Genomic DNA, 12280 nt, shown 5'->3' with positions numbered 1-12280 from the left:
TGTCCAGTGGAGAAGGAAGGAGACAAGAGCCAGAGAGAAGGGTGCTGATAAGCCTGAAGCAGACCAGTGAGCCCCCAGAGGAGAAAGACAGAGAAACAATGAATTAAATCAGAACCTTCGGGGGGGGGGGGGGTGTGCTCTGGCCCCCGTGCTTAGGAAGCTTGTGGGGATCGCAACCTGCAGCCTGGGCCGGTCCCCAGGGGTGCACCACGTAAGGCTGGGCATCGGCGCTGCGGTTCTGGGTGAGTCATCTGCTCCTTACCCCGGAGGATGTGACAATTCTGGTTGAGTTTCTTATTTTTAATTAGAGCAAAATTCCTGAAGAGAAAATGACTTGCGGTTTTCGCCTGTTTGGGTTGTGTCATATTACTGAATATTCTCTTTCTGTGAAGGAAAAGAAAAAGAAAAGGCAGACTTTCCATTTAACAGTGTGTACTACTGTTGCAGTCAAATGAGAAATCAAAACTGTGGTTGTAAAATAGCAGGCTTTCCTCTTTTATTTATTTATTTTTTGTAACCTACTGCAAACAGTATGACCTACTAATACTACAAGTGGTACAGTACAAAGGGCAGCGGGCCGGGTCTCAGAGGATAGGGCCAGTGCGAGCAGTGCCCAGAGATACCAGTGCACACTCACCTCGGCCTCGGCTTCCTTCTCTGAAAAATGAGATACAACATCGATGTGGATCCAAAATGCCATCGACTGCAAGATACACCACAGTTTTATACACCACTAAGGAAGGACAGACATTGTTTTATTCCACGGCTAACGCAGACAATTGGAATTGTTATGACAACATGTTTGGTAATAAAGTCAAAATGTTCCAGAATATAAAAAATAAAACTCGTTTATTCTCATTAAAAAATTTCATGAGCTGAGAACAATCTTGTATGCTTTACTTAGCACGCAAGGAAGTCAACATTTTGCTATAGTCTAACGCATCGATCTAGTCCCTTTTTGGGGACCCAAAGTGATATTTATTTTTTATTTTTTTAAGATTTATTTTAGATAGAGCAAGAGCACTAGCAGGAGGGCAGAGGGAGAGGGAGACGGACGCTCAAGCGGACTCTCGCCGAGGGCGGAGGCCAACGCGGTGATCTCGGTTCTGATACCAAGAGCCCAGGGCAACCGTGCAACGGAAACAAGAATAGGCAGGAAATCTAAAGTGTTAAATGTCAGTGCCGCTAGGACTGTCCCACGGATCAGGCTCTCCATAAAGGGACACCCTGACACACGTGCAGGCGCTCACAGAGCCCGCCCGTCCCCGCTTCGCACCGCGGCAGGCCCAACGCCCGCCCGGCCGCCCCCGCTCGCCCGGCCCTCGAGGCGCCCCGCGCACCGAGCCGGCCGCCCTGCACGCCGCTCCCGGCATGCTCCGCGGGCCCAGCGCGACCGCCACAGGCCCACGCTCCCACGCCGGGGCCCGCGAAAGGCCCCTTACCCAAGGTGCTCCGGGCGCGGCGCTCATTTGCATGTCCTACCGACAGGTAAAGTCGACAGGTCAGGGGCGGCCTAGCCGGCACAACACCACACGTGCGAGCCTGGTGGGTGGCTCCGCGTCATCGCATTTGCCCCAACCTCCTGTGGTCAGCGAGGGCGGCGCACACTTCGGTCACCGTAAGTAAGAGGGGCGAGCAGCCGCCGTGCCTTATATACCCGCTGGGCGGAGTAGGTAGCGTGCTCGCTTCGGCAGCACATATACTAAAATTGGAACGATACAGAGAAGATTAGCATGGCCCCTGCGCAAGGATGACACGCAAATTCGTGAAGCGTTCCATATTTTTATGCAGCTCCCCCCCGGTTTTGAGTTAGCAGCAAAACTGGTTTTTGGAAAGATTGTTATGGAGGTCTGTTCTGAGTTTGTTTGTTTGTGTGCTTAAATGTTCTGAGTATAATTACGCATTCACGCTAGCAGCTACGAGCCTAGCACACCCGCGAGGTCCTCCTGGCCTTCCAGGGAATCTCCCGGCGTGGGACCTGATACCTGACCTCGCCGGTCACGTGACTCTTATCACGTTCCTAGGCCGTCCTGGTAGCCGCATCTGAACGCTTGTTCTGGTTGGTTCAAATCCGGTATTGGTTTGGGCAGTTAACGTTCCTCTCAAAATTTCCATCACAGAGAATCCGTCTGATTCAGGCACGGGTCAGAGTGCTCCTTAGGGGCCAGGTGAAAGCGGGCATACGAGAGCGGCCTCGGAAAGCCTCGAGAAAGCAGATCCGGATGGGCCCGCCGCCGTTAGCCAGGTCACTTGGTCCCGGAGCTCCAGCATCCACCGGCCGCCGACTCTGGTCTCATCCCGCGTAACCGCTCCCTGGTAGCGGTCTCTGTTCCAACGCAGCTCCAGGTGACAGAGCGTATTCACTCAGGCCTGAAACGGCCGAAGAAGGTCAAACGTCGGCTCGAGAAATGGGCACTAATGTTGCTTACTTCCTTTAGCAGATTCATTCCTTTAGCGATTTAATAATTTAGAAGTGATTTTGCAAGGATTCATGGACCAATTCATGTGCTAGTCTTCTACTGCCCGACAGAGCCTATACTCTGGCCCCTCTGCAGTTTGTGTTGTTGAGGGAGACAGGATCATACATTAAGTCGATTTCGTAATTTTTAATTTTTTTAAATTTATAAATTTATTTTTTATTGGTGTTCAATTTGCCAACATATAGAATAACACCCAGTGCTCATCCCGTCAAGTGCCCCCTTCAGTGCCCGTCACCCAGTCACCCCCACCCCCCGCCCCCCTCCCCTTCCACCACCCCTAGTTCGTTTCCCAGAGTTAGGAGTCTCTCATGTTCTGTCTCCCTTTCTGATACTTCCCACTCATTTTTTCTTCTTTCCCCTTTATTCCCTGTCACTATTTTTTATATTCCCCAAATGAATGAGAACATACAATGTTTGTCCTCCTCCAATTGACTTACTTCACTCAGCATAATACCCTCCAGTTCCAACCATGTCGAAGCAAATGGTGGGTATTTGTCGTTTCTAATGGCTGAGGAATATTCCATTGTATACATAGACCACATCTTCTTGATCCATTCATCTTTCGTTGGACACCGAGGCTCCTTCCACAGTTTGGCTATCGTGGCCATTGCTGCTATAAACATCGGGGTGCAGGTGTCCCGGCGTTTCATTGCATTTGTATCTTTGGGGTAAATCCCCAACAGTGCAATTGCTGGGTCGTAGGGCAGGTATATTTTTAACTGTTTGAGGAACCTCCACACAGTTTTCCAGAGTGGCTGCACCAGTTCACATTCCCACCAACAGTGTAAGAGGGTTCCCTTTTCTCCGCATCCTCTCCAACATTTGTTGTTTCCTGCCTTGTTAATTTTCCCCATTCTCACTGGTGTGAGGTGGTATCTCATTGTGGTTTTGATTTGTATTTCCCTGATGGCAAGTGATGCAGAACATTTTCTCATATGCATGTTGGCCATGTCTATGTCTTCCTCTGTGAGATTTCTGTTCATGTCTTTTGCCCATTTCAGGATTGGATTGTTTGTTTCTTTGGTGTTGAGTTTAATAAGTTCTTTATAGATCTTGGAAACTAGCCCTTTATCTGATACGTCATTTGCAAATATCTTCTCCCATTCTGTAGGTTGTCTTTTAGTTTTGTTGACTGTATCCTTTGCTGTGCAAAAGCTTCTTATCTATTGGTCATCAAGACAGTGTGGTACTGGCACAAAAACAGACACATAGATCAATGGAACAGAATAGAGAATCCCGAAGTGGACCCTCAACTTTATGGTCAACTAATATTTGACAAAGCAGGAAAGACTATCCACTGGAAAAAAGACAGTCTCTTCAATAAATGGTGCTGGGAAAATTGGACATCCACATGCAGAAGAATGGAACTAGACCACTCTCTTGCACCATACACAAAGATAAACTCAAAATGGATGAAAGAGCTAAATGTGAGACAAGATTCCATCAAAATCCTAGAGGAGAACACAGGTGACCCTTTTTGAACTTGGCCACAGCAACTTCTTGCAAGATACATCCATGAGGGCAAGAGAAACAAAAGCAAAAATGAACTATTGGGACTTCATAATTTTTAAATTCTATACGGAAACTCAAACTGATAGTTTATTTCCGAGGTATGTAGACGGTTGCACATAAATTTCCAAGGGCAACTGAGCTTTGTTCACGTCTTAGACTGCTCCGGAGGAGTATCTTCCTAGCGAAATGTCACAATTTCATTATTCATATACTTAGGTGGATACCATCTCCTCGGGGCTAATCTGCAGAGGAAATCAGATGGCTGGGGAGCTGCATAAAAATATGGAACGCTTCACGAATTTGCGTGTCATCCTTGCGCAGGGGCCATGCTAATCTTCTCTGTATCGTTCCAATTTTAGTATATGTGCTGCCGAAGCGAGCACGCTACCTACTCCGCCCAGCGCGTATATAAGGCACGGCGGCTGCTCGCCCCTCTTACTTACGGTGACCGAAGTGTGCGCCGCCCTCGCTGACCACAGGAGGTTGGGGCAAATGCGATGACGCGGAGCCACCCACCAGGCTCGCACGTGTGGTGTTGTGCCGGCTAGGCCGCCCCTGACCTGTCGACTCTACCTGTCGGTAGGACATGCAAATGAGCGCCGCGCCCGGAGCACCTTGGGTAAGGGGCCTTTCGCGGGCCCCGGCGTGGGAGCGTGGGCCTGTGGCGGTCGCGCTGGGCCCGCGGAGCATGCCGGGAGCGGCGTGCAGGGCTGCCGGCTCGGTGCGCGGGGCGCCTCGAGGGCCGGGCGAGCGGGGGCGGCCGGGCGGGCGGGCGTTCGGCCTGCCGCGGTGCGAAGCGGGGACGGGCCGGAGCGACTGAGGTCGCTGAGGGCTTGCGAACAGGCCGACCTGCTGAGCCACTTGGGCGCGGGGTCGAGCACGGTCCTCCCGGCGAAGATGTCACGTCGCCGACATTGCGCCCGTGACACCGGGTCGCACGCCAGCGGCAGAAGTGAGCTCAGCGCCCGCCCTCCAGGAGCCTGCCACGAGCTGACGACGCGCTCGGCACGCGGAGCACCCCCTGCGGGCGGCCCGCGCTCTGTGAGCACCTGCAGGGCCCGGGCCGGGGCGCGGTGGGGTCGGAGGGGCCCGGATGGGCGGCCCCGCCCCTCACAGGTGTCCCTCGGGGCTCGTGGCTCCAGGCCTCCCGCCGCCGCGACGCTGAAGAGCGCGGTTAAGGGCGCTTGTGTGGCCTGAAAGGTGGATTCGAGGAATTCCACGCGCCGGGAGTTGCCCTGGAGAATCCTTGTTGTGCGTCCTTGTACTTCCCGCACCTAACCTAGCCCTGTTGGGGAACCGGCACGCAGGACCCACCTACTTGCAGGGAACACTGACTGGAATGTTGGTGTTAGAGATCTTCCATTTTAACCACCGCAGGGAGCATACTGCTCCGGTCACAGCCTGGCGTGTTGTGAAATGACGGCCAAAGGTGAAAGCCTCCGGTGCTGACAGAGTGGTCACAGTTGTCCCTACGCTGAAGTGAAATGAAGGGCATAGGTCTGCCTGCGTGCGCTGCGCTACGATGGCATCCTTAATAAGGAGTGTGGCATCTGTGTAATAAGGGCGGTCTTGCTTCTTTTTTCTCCTGCCTATGGGCGTCCCACCCTTTCTCTGAAAAATATGACACAATATTTTGAAGTAAAAACCTGAGAAAGCTCGGTAATGTTGAGAAGTTTTTAAATTGGTATCCAATTTTATGATGTACTTAAAGTAGTGTGAAACCAAATGAAAGTTTCTGGTATTGCGGAGACAAAAATAAAGAAGAAAGAACCTCCAGAGATTATTGGCAAACCCATCTTTCCCTTTGTTTATTATTCTAATCCTTTCACAGCTTTTGAAAAGTCATAGAAACACTGTGTTCTCCCCCTCAAAAAAAAAAAAATTAGGCAAAAACGAGATGCCTGTTGAGTTAAATTGCCCAATTACAAATAAAATATGCTTTGATGTATTTCTTCTAATGGCTTGGCTTTCCAACAAGCCATTTCTAATTTCAAAGCTATTAAAGAATAGTAGATGGATGATCATTTGTATGATTTGAAGAGATATATGAAAACCCTTTCATGTCCTTGCTCTCTTTAGAAACCTTACAACCAGTTTATTAATGGATATGTGGTTATGAGAATCTATAGTTGGTAAGATGGTCAGAGTTCAAGGGTCATGAACTTGAGGTCTCTCTACCAATTCCTTCAGTCAAGCTGTGCTGCAGGAAGACCACGTTTAAACACTTTATACTCTAAAAAAAGAAAAAAATGTTTATGTGTGCAGAACAAAAAGTTGAATCTTGACGAGATCAAATCGTTTAGGAGAAAAAAAATCTTTATAATGGCTTTAAATTATCAGATGTCATGGTGCTATGAACAATGTGCTGTTAAAGAGCTAGACCAGAATTTCTCAGGCAATTTATGTTTGATCCCTTTTGAAGCAATAAATTCTCTCTAGACCCCTAGTATTGCTGAAATTACTTCTAGGTTGTTGTTTAAATATGTCCAAACATAAAACTGGGTATAGACTCCTTTTTCTTACAGCTGTTATAAACTCTAAAACCAAAGCAGATTTACAAATTAAATATGAAACTACAAATCAATACAAGTCACATTAACAACATTAATTTATTGCAGTAGATGATGTATTTGGCTGACACTAAATCACCATTCAGTTCTATACTTAGTCTGTTTCTGTGTGGTGACAATTGCAGAGAATACTAATACATGTATTTTTTTTTATTTTATTTATTTATTCACGATAGAGAGAGAGAGAGAGGCAGAGACAGGCAGAGGGAGAAGCAGGCCCCATGCAGGGAGCCCGACGCGGGACTGGATCCCGGGACCTCAGGATGGCGCCCTGGGCCAAAGGCAGGCGCCAAACCGCTGAGGCACCCAGGGATCCCCCACCACACACACACACACATAAGTATGTTCTGAAAAATAAACAACCTTTGTTTACAACAAAATTCTACAGAAACTGGAACATACATTTTTTTTCTTATTTTAACATCTATAAAACAGGACACAGTATACAGTAGATGGGCACTGACAGTATATGAAATAAAGTAGTCAAGAAAATCAGGCCTCATAGTTTACACCCTGCTAGTGAAAGATCCTGGAATGCCAATATATTGATGACTCTGTAAAGCTGTATTATTTATTTCAACATGGAGTTAGCATAACAATATAATTGAAATCAGCACTATATGTATAATCAAATTTTGCTGAAATATGAAACAGAGGATATCCAAAGTTAGTTTTAATTATTAGAAATATATTCTTAATATTATTGTTTTGTTTCATTCCTAACCTCATAGACTGTTGAAGATAAAGACAGAACTAGGCCTCTCATAGTGTTTTATTTTATATCTGCTTGGGACTATGTTGGCTAATATTTCAACAATTGTTGGCAAGATAGAAAAGAATTAACAGAGAATCTGTGTAGTCAGAAATGCCCTCTCACTCCCAAAACAAGGCAGACAGGTTCCTATAGCAAAACAAGTTTGACACAGGCATCACAGGCCTTGTGGTTTTTCAAACAGGCTCAGCACTGTTTGCCATGAATGAGGCTTGAGAATGCAGAGTTTCACAGAGGCAATTAGTATCTCATTTACACCATTTCAAAATTGATCATAAATCAGATTTTATTATTATTGCTTCCACTCTGTTTTCAATTTAGAATATTCAAATGACCATTAAATCTTTATTTGTATAGAATGTCCTGAAAGCATTTGGCTTTCAGTTGGTGCAAATACATTAGTCTGCCTCTGTTCAATTCCCATTAGCCTCTGCAAAATAGTACATTACTCAGTGGCATGTCATTTTCATGATGTGAAATCAAAATATTGATTTGTTAAAAATATAAGAAACTAAAATCTTGGTCATCGAAAATGCTATTTATATTATCACTAGGAAACAGAAACTTTGCCTTCATAGACAACATAAGTATAGTGGCAGGCACTGGGCTTTGCTATCATTTAGCTCATAGGACACAACAACCAAATATCAGCCACTTATGTACACTGTCACATTGATGGTCCCTTAGATCAGTAAGATGGGATCCCTCGGTGGCTCAGTGGTTGAGCGCCTGCCTTTGGCTCAGGGTGTGATCCTGGAGTCCCGGGATCTAGTCCCACATCAGGCCTCCTGTGTGGGGCCTGCTTCTCCCTCTGCCTGTGTGTCTGCCTCTCCCTCTCTCTGTCTTTCATGAATAAATAAATTTTAAAAATTAAAAAAAAAAAAGATCAGTAAGATGAAATGGTAAATGTAAATGCAAATTCACATTGGAATCTCCTGGTAATGCTTAGTTATGAGCTGAATTTATTTATTAGTAATTTATTTCGATGTGTCGGACTCTGCTTATTTCAGTATTTTAAGATAATCATCACAATAAAAACAATTTCTTTTAAAAATCCTGTAGAAAATCCTTTGACCCCTAAGAATCTGTCTGAAGACTCCAAGAGGTTCTAAATACCAAGTGTTTGGGAAACACTATAGGCTGATACAGAAAAGTCTAATTTCTGGACTTTGTGTAACTTTATATGCATTCTTTTCTTAAATGAGTAAATCAAGAATTAGAAATAAGTTTCAATATTCTCAGATCAATCAACATGATATATCAATAAGAGAAAGGATAAAAACCATATGATCATGTCAATAGATCCAGAAAAAGCATTTGACAAGGTACAACATCCATTCATGATAAAAACCCTCAACAAAGTAGGTTTAGAGGGAATATACCACAACATAATTAAGGCCTTACATGAAAAACCCACAGGTAACATACTCAATGAGGGAAAATTGAGCTTTTCCCCTAAGATCATGAATAAGATTCTCACCACTTTTATTCCACATAATACCAGAAGTCCTAGCCATAGCATTCAGACAAGAGAAAATAATAAAAGGCATCCAAATAGGTAGGGAAGAAGTGAAACTTCCACTATTAGCAGATGACATGATACTATATGGAGAAAACCTGAACGACTCCATCAAGAAACTCCTAGAACTGATAAATGAATTCAGTAAGGTCAGAGGATACAAAAATCAATGTACAGAATCCATTGCATTTCTGGGGCCCTTGGCTGGCTCAGTCTGTAGATAGGGTGTAGAGCCTACTATAAATAAATAAACAAATTCTATTGCATTTCTATACACTAATAATGAAGCATCAGAGAGAGAAATTAAGAAAACAATTCCATTTACAATTGAACCAAAAATAATCAAATATCTAGGACCAAACTTAACAAGAGGTAAAAGACCTGTACTATGAAAACTATAAAACATTGATAATAGAAATTGAAGATGACACAAAAAAATGGAAAGACATTCAATGCACATGGATTGGAAAAAATTTTTTTGGAAAAATTAATATTGTTAAAATGTTTGTACTACCCAAAGCAATCTACAGATTTAATGCAATCCCTATCAAAATACGAAAAGCATTTTTCACAGAACTAAAACAATCCTAAAATTTGTATGGAACCAAAAAATACCTTGAAATGCCAAAGCAATCTTGAAAAAGAAAAACAAAACTGGAGCTACTGCAGTTCCAGACTTCAAGTTATATTACAAAGCTGTAGTAAACCAAACAGTATAGTAATGGCACAAAAATAGACACATAGATGAATAGAGCAGAATAGAAAGCCCTGAAATAAACCCACAATTATATAGTCAATTAGTCTTCAGTAAAGGAGGCAAGAATTTAGAGTGGGGTAAAGTTTCATTTGCATTGACATGGATGGAACTAGAGAGTATAATGCTAAGCAAAATAAGTCAGAGAAAGACAAATACCATAGGATTTCACTCACATGTGGAATTTAAGAAACAAAACAAACGAGCAAAGTGGAAAAAGAGAAAGAAGGAGACAAACCAAGGAAACAGACTCTTAATTATAGAGTACAAACTGATAGTTTCCAGCGGGGATGGGAGTGGGGGCAGTATTAAACAGATGATGGGGATTAAGTAGTGCCCTTGTCATGATGAGCACAAGATGATGTATCGAATTGTTGATTCACTGTATTGTACATCTGAAACTAATATAACACTATGTTAACTAACAGGAATTAAAATTAAAACTTTTAAAAACAATAGTCCCCTCAACAAATGGTGCTGGAAAACTGGACTGAACCTGTAAAAGAATGAAAGTGGGCCACTTTCCTATACCATACATAAAAAGGGTTAAGATCTAAGTGTGAGACCTGAAACCATAAAAGTCCTAGAAGAGAGCACAGGCAGTAATTTCTCTGATATTGGCCACAACAATATCTTTCTAGATATGTCACCTGAAGAAAGGGAAACAAAAGCAAAAATAAACTATTGGGACTACATTAAAATAAAAAGATTCTGCACAGCAAAGAAAACAACCAACAAAACTAAAGACAACCTACTGAAAAGATATTTTCAAATGACATTGCCAATAAAGGGTTAGTATCCAAAATCTATAAAGGACTTATACAACTCCACACACACAAAAAACAAATAATCTAATTTAAAATGAGCAGGGGGTGCCACAGTGGCAGTTGGTTAAGCTGACTTTGGCTTGGCTCATGATCTCAGGGTCCTAGGATCAAGCCCCATGTCAATCACATTCAGCTGGGATTCTACTTCTCCCTCTCCCTCTCCCCCTCCCCCTGCTCATGCTCTCTCTCTCTCTTTCTCAAATAAATAAAATCTTTTTAAAAATTAGCAGAGGACATGAATAAACATTTCTCCAAAGAAAACATGAAGATGACTGACACATGAAAAGATGCTCAATATCACTCATCATCAGGGAAATACAAGTCAAAACTACCAAGAGATATTACCTCATACCTGTCAGAATGGCTAAAATCAGAAACACAAGAAACAGCAAGTGTTGACAAGGACGTGGAGAACTAGGACCCTCATGCACTGTTTTGGGAATGCAAACCAGTGCAGCCACTGTGGAAGACAATATGGAAATTCCTCAAAAAATTAAAAATAGACCTCCCTATAATCCAGCAATTGCACTATTGGGTATTTACCCAAAAAATATAAAGAAATTCATTCAGAGGTGCTGGGGTGGCTCAGTCATTTGGGCTTCTGACTCTTGGTCTCGGCTTGGGTCTTGATCTCAGGATTGAGTTCAGGCCCAGCGTTGGGCTCTGTGCTGGGAGTGGTGCCTATTTAAAAAAATATATCAATTCAAAGGATACATGCACTTGCATGTTTATTGCAGCATAATTTACAAAGCCAAAGTATGGAAGCAGCCCCAGTGTCCATCAATAGATGAATGTATAAAGATGTGAGATACACACACACACACACACACACACACACACTGGAATGTTATTCAGCAATAAAAAAAGAATGAAATCATAAAAAAAAAAAAGAAATCTTGCCATTTGCAGCAACTTGGATAAAGCTAGAATATAATGCTAAGTGAAATAATTCAGTCAGAGAAAGACAAATATATGATTTCACTCATATGTGGAATTTAAGAAACAAAAGAGCAACGAGGAAAATGAGAAAAAGACAAATCAAGAAACAGACTCTTAATTCTAGAGAACAAACTGATAGTTACCAGAGGAGAGGGGGAGGGGGGAATAAGGAAGGGGATTAAGAGTATGCTTTACTTGATGAGCAGTGAGTAATATATGGAATTGCTGAGTCACTATATTATACACCTGAAATGAAGATAACAGTATGTTAATACACTAAAATTAAAATAAAATAAAAAAAGAATTCGAAACAGAAAAGATGGAAAGGGAGTAATACTTATTGAGCACCAACTACTTGAGAGGCATTAAACATAAAAGATTGCATTTAATATTTGCAATTATCCTGAGAGGGGCACCTGGGTGGCCAAGTCGGTTAAGCATCTGCCTTTGGCTCAGGTCATGATCTCAGGATCCTGGGATCTAGCACATAGGGCTCCCTGCTCAGTGAGGAGTCTGCTTATCCCTGTCTCTCTCTCTCTCCCCTTGCCTCTCCCCCTGCTCATACTCTCTCTCTCAAATAAATAAAATCTTTTAAAAATCATTCTGAGAGGCATGGGTTATCCCATTCTATAGATGAAGAAAATAATGCTCAAAGGAATTATGTACCTTGTATAAATTCATATGGGTAATAAAAATAGGGTGGAGGACAGACAGCATTCAAACTCAGGATCCTCAGAATCCAAATCCATGCTACTTCTATTACTCCGTGATTTGGTTTAATATTAGAGATATCCTAATACAGGTCCAACTAGGAAAATCCTTAGGAACTATTTTGAAATTCTTGGGCAATCAATACAACAGAACATAAGATGAAAAACTTCAATCAGCTCTAGGTATACTGTTTCTA

General features: G+C 43.3%; 2 non-coding genes and 1 pseudogene across 3 annotated transcripts in view; 2 read left to right on the top strand and 1 right to left on the bottom strand.

Moving 5' to 3' along the window:
* Nucleotides 1-1678: 1678 nt before the first annotated feature.
* Nucleotides 1679-1785, top strand: LOC144321499 (U6 spliceosomal RNA). The gene has a single exon (XR_013387142.1). It is a non-coding gene; the product is annotated as a U6 spliceosomal RNA (small nuclear RNA).
* LOC144320420 (proteasome maturation protein pseudogene) overlaps nt 1691-12280 on the top strand; it is a 31133-nt pseudogene continuing 20543 nt past the window's right edge. The window contains exon 1 of the transcript XR_013385974.1: nt 1691-2346. The product of XR_013385974.1 is annotated as a proteasome maturation protein pseudogene (transcript). The remainder of the gene's footprint in view (nt 2347-12280) is intronic.
* LOC144321498 (U6 spliceosomal RNA) lies at nt 4269-4375 on the bottom strand. The gene has a single exon (XR_013387141.1). It is a non-coding gene; the product is annotated as a U6 spliceosomal RNA (small nuclear RNA).

Source organism: Canis aureus, chromosome 9 (assembly GCF_053574225.1).
Source record: "Canis aureus isolate CA01 chromosome 9, VMU_Caureus_v.1.0, whole genome shotgun sequence".
NCBI lineage: Eukaryota > Metazoa > Chordata > Mammalia > Carnivora > Canidae > Canis > Canis aureus.
The sequence above is the reverse complement of the archived record's forward strand: the minus strand, read 5'-3'. Positions and strand labels throughout refer to the sequence as shown.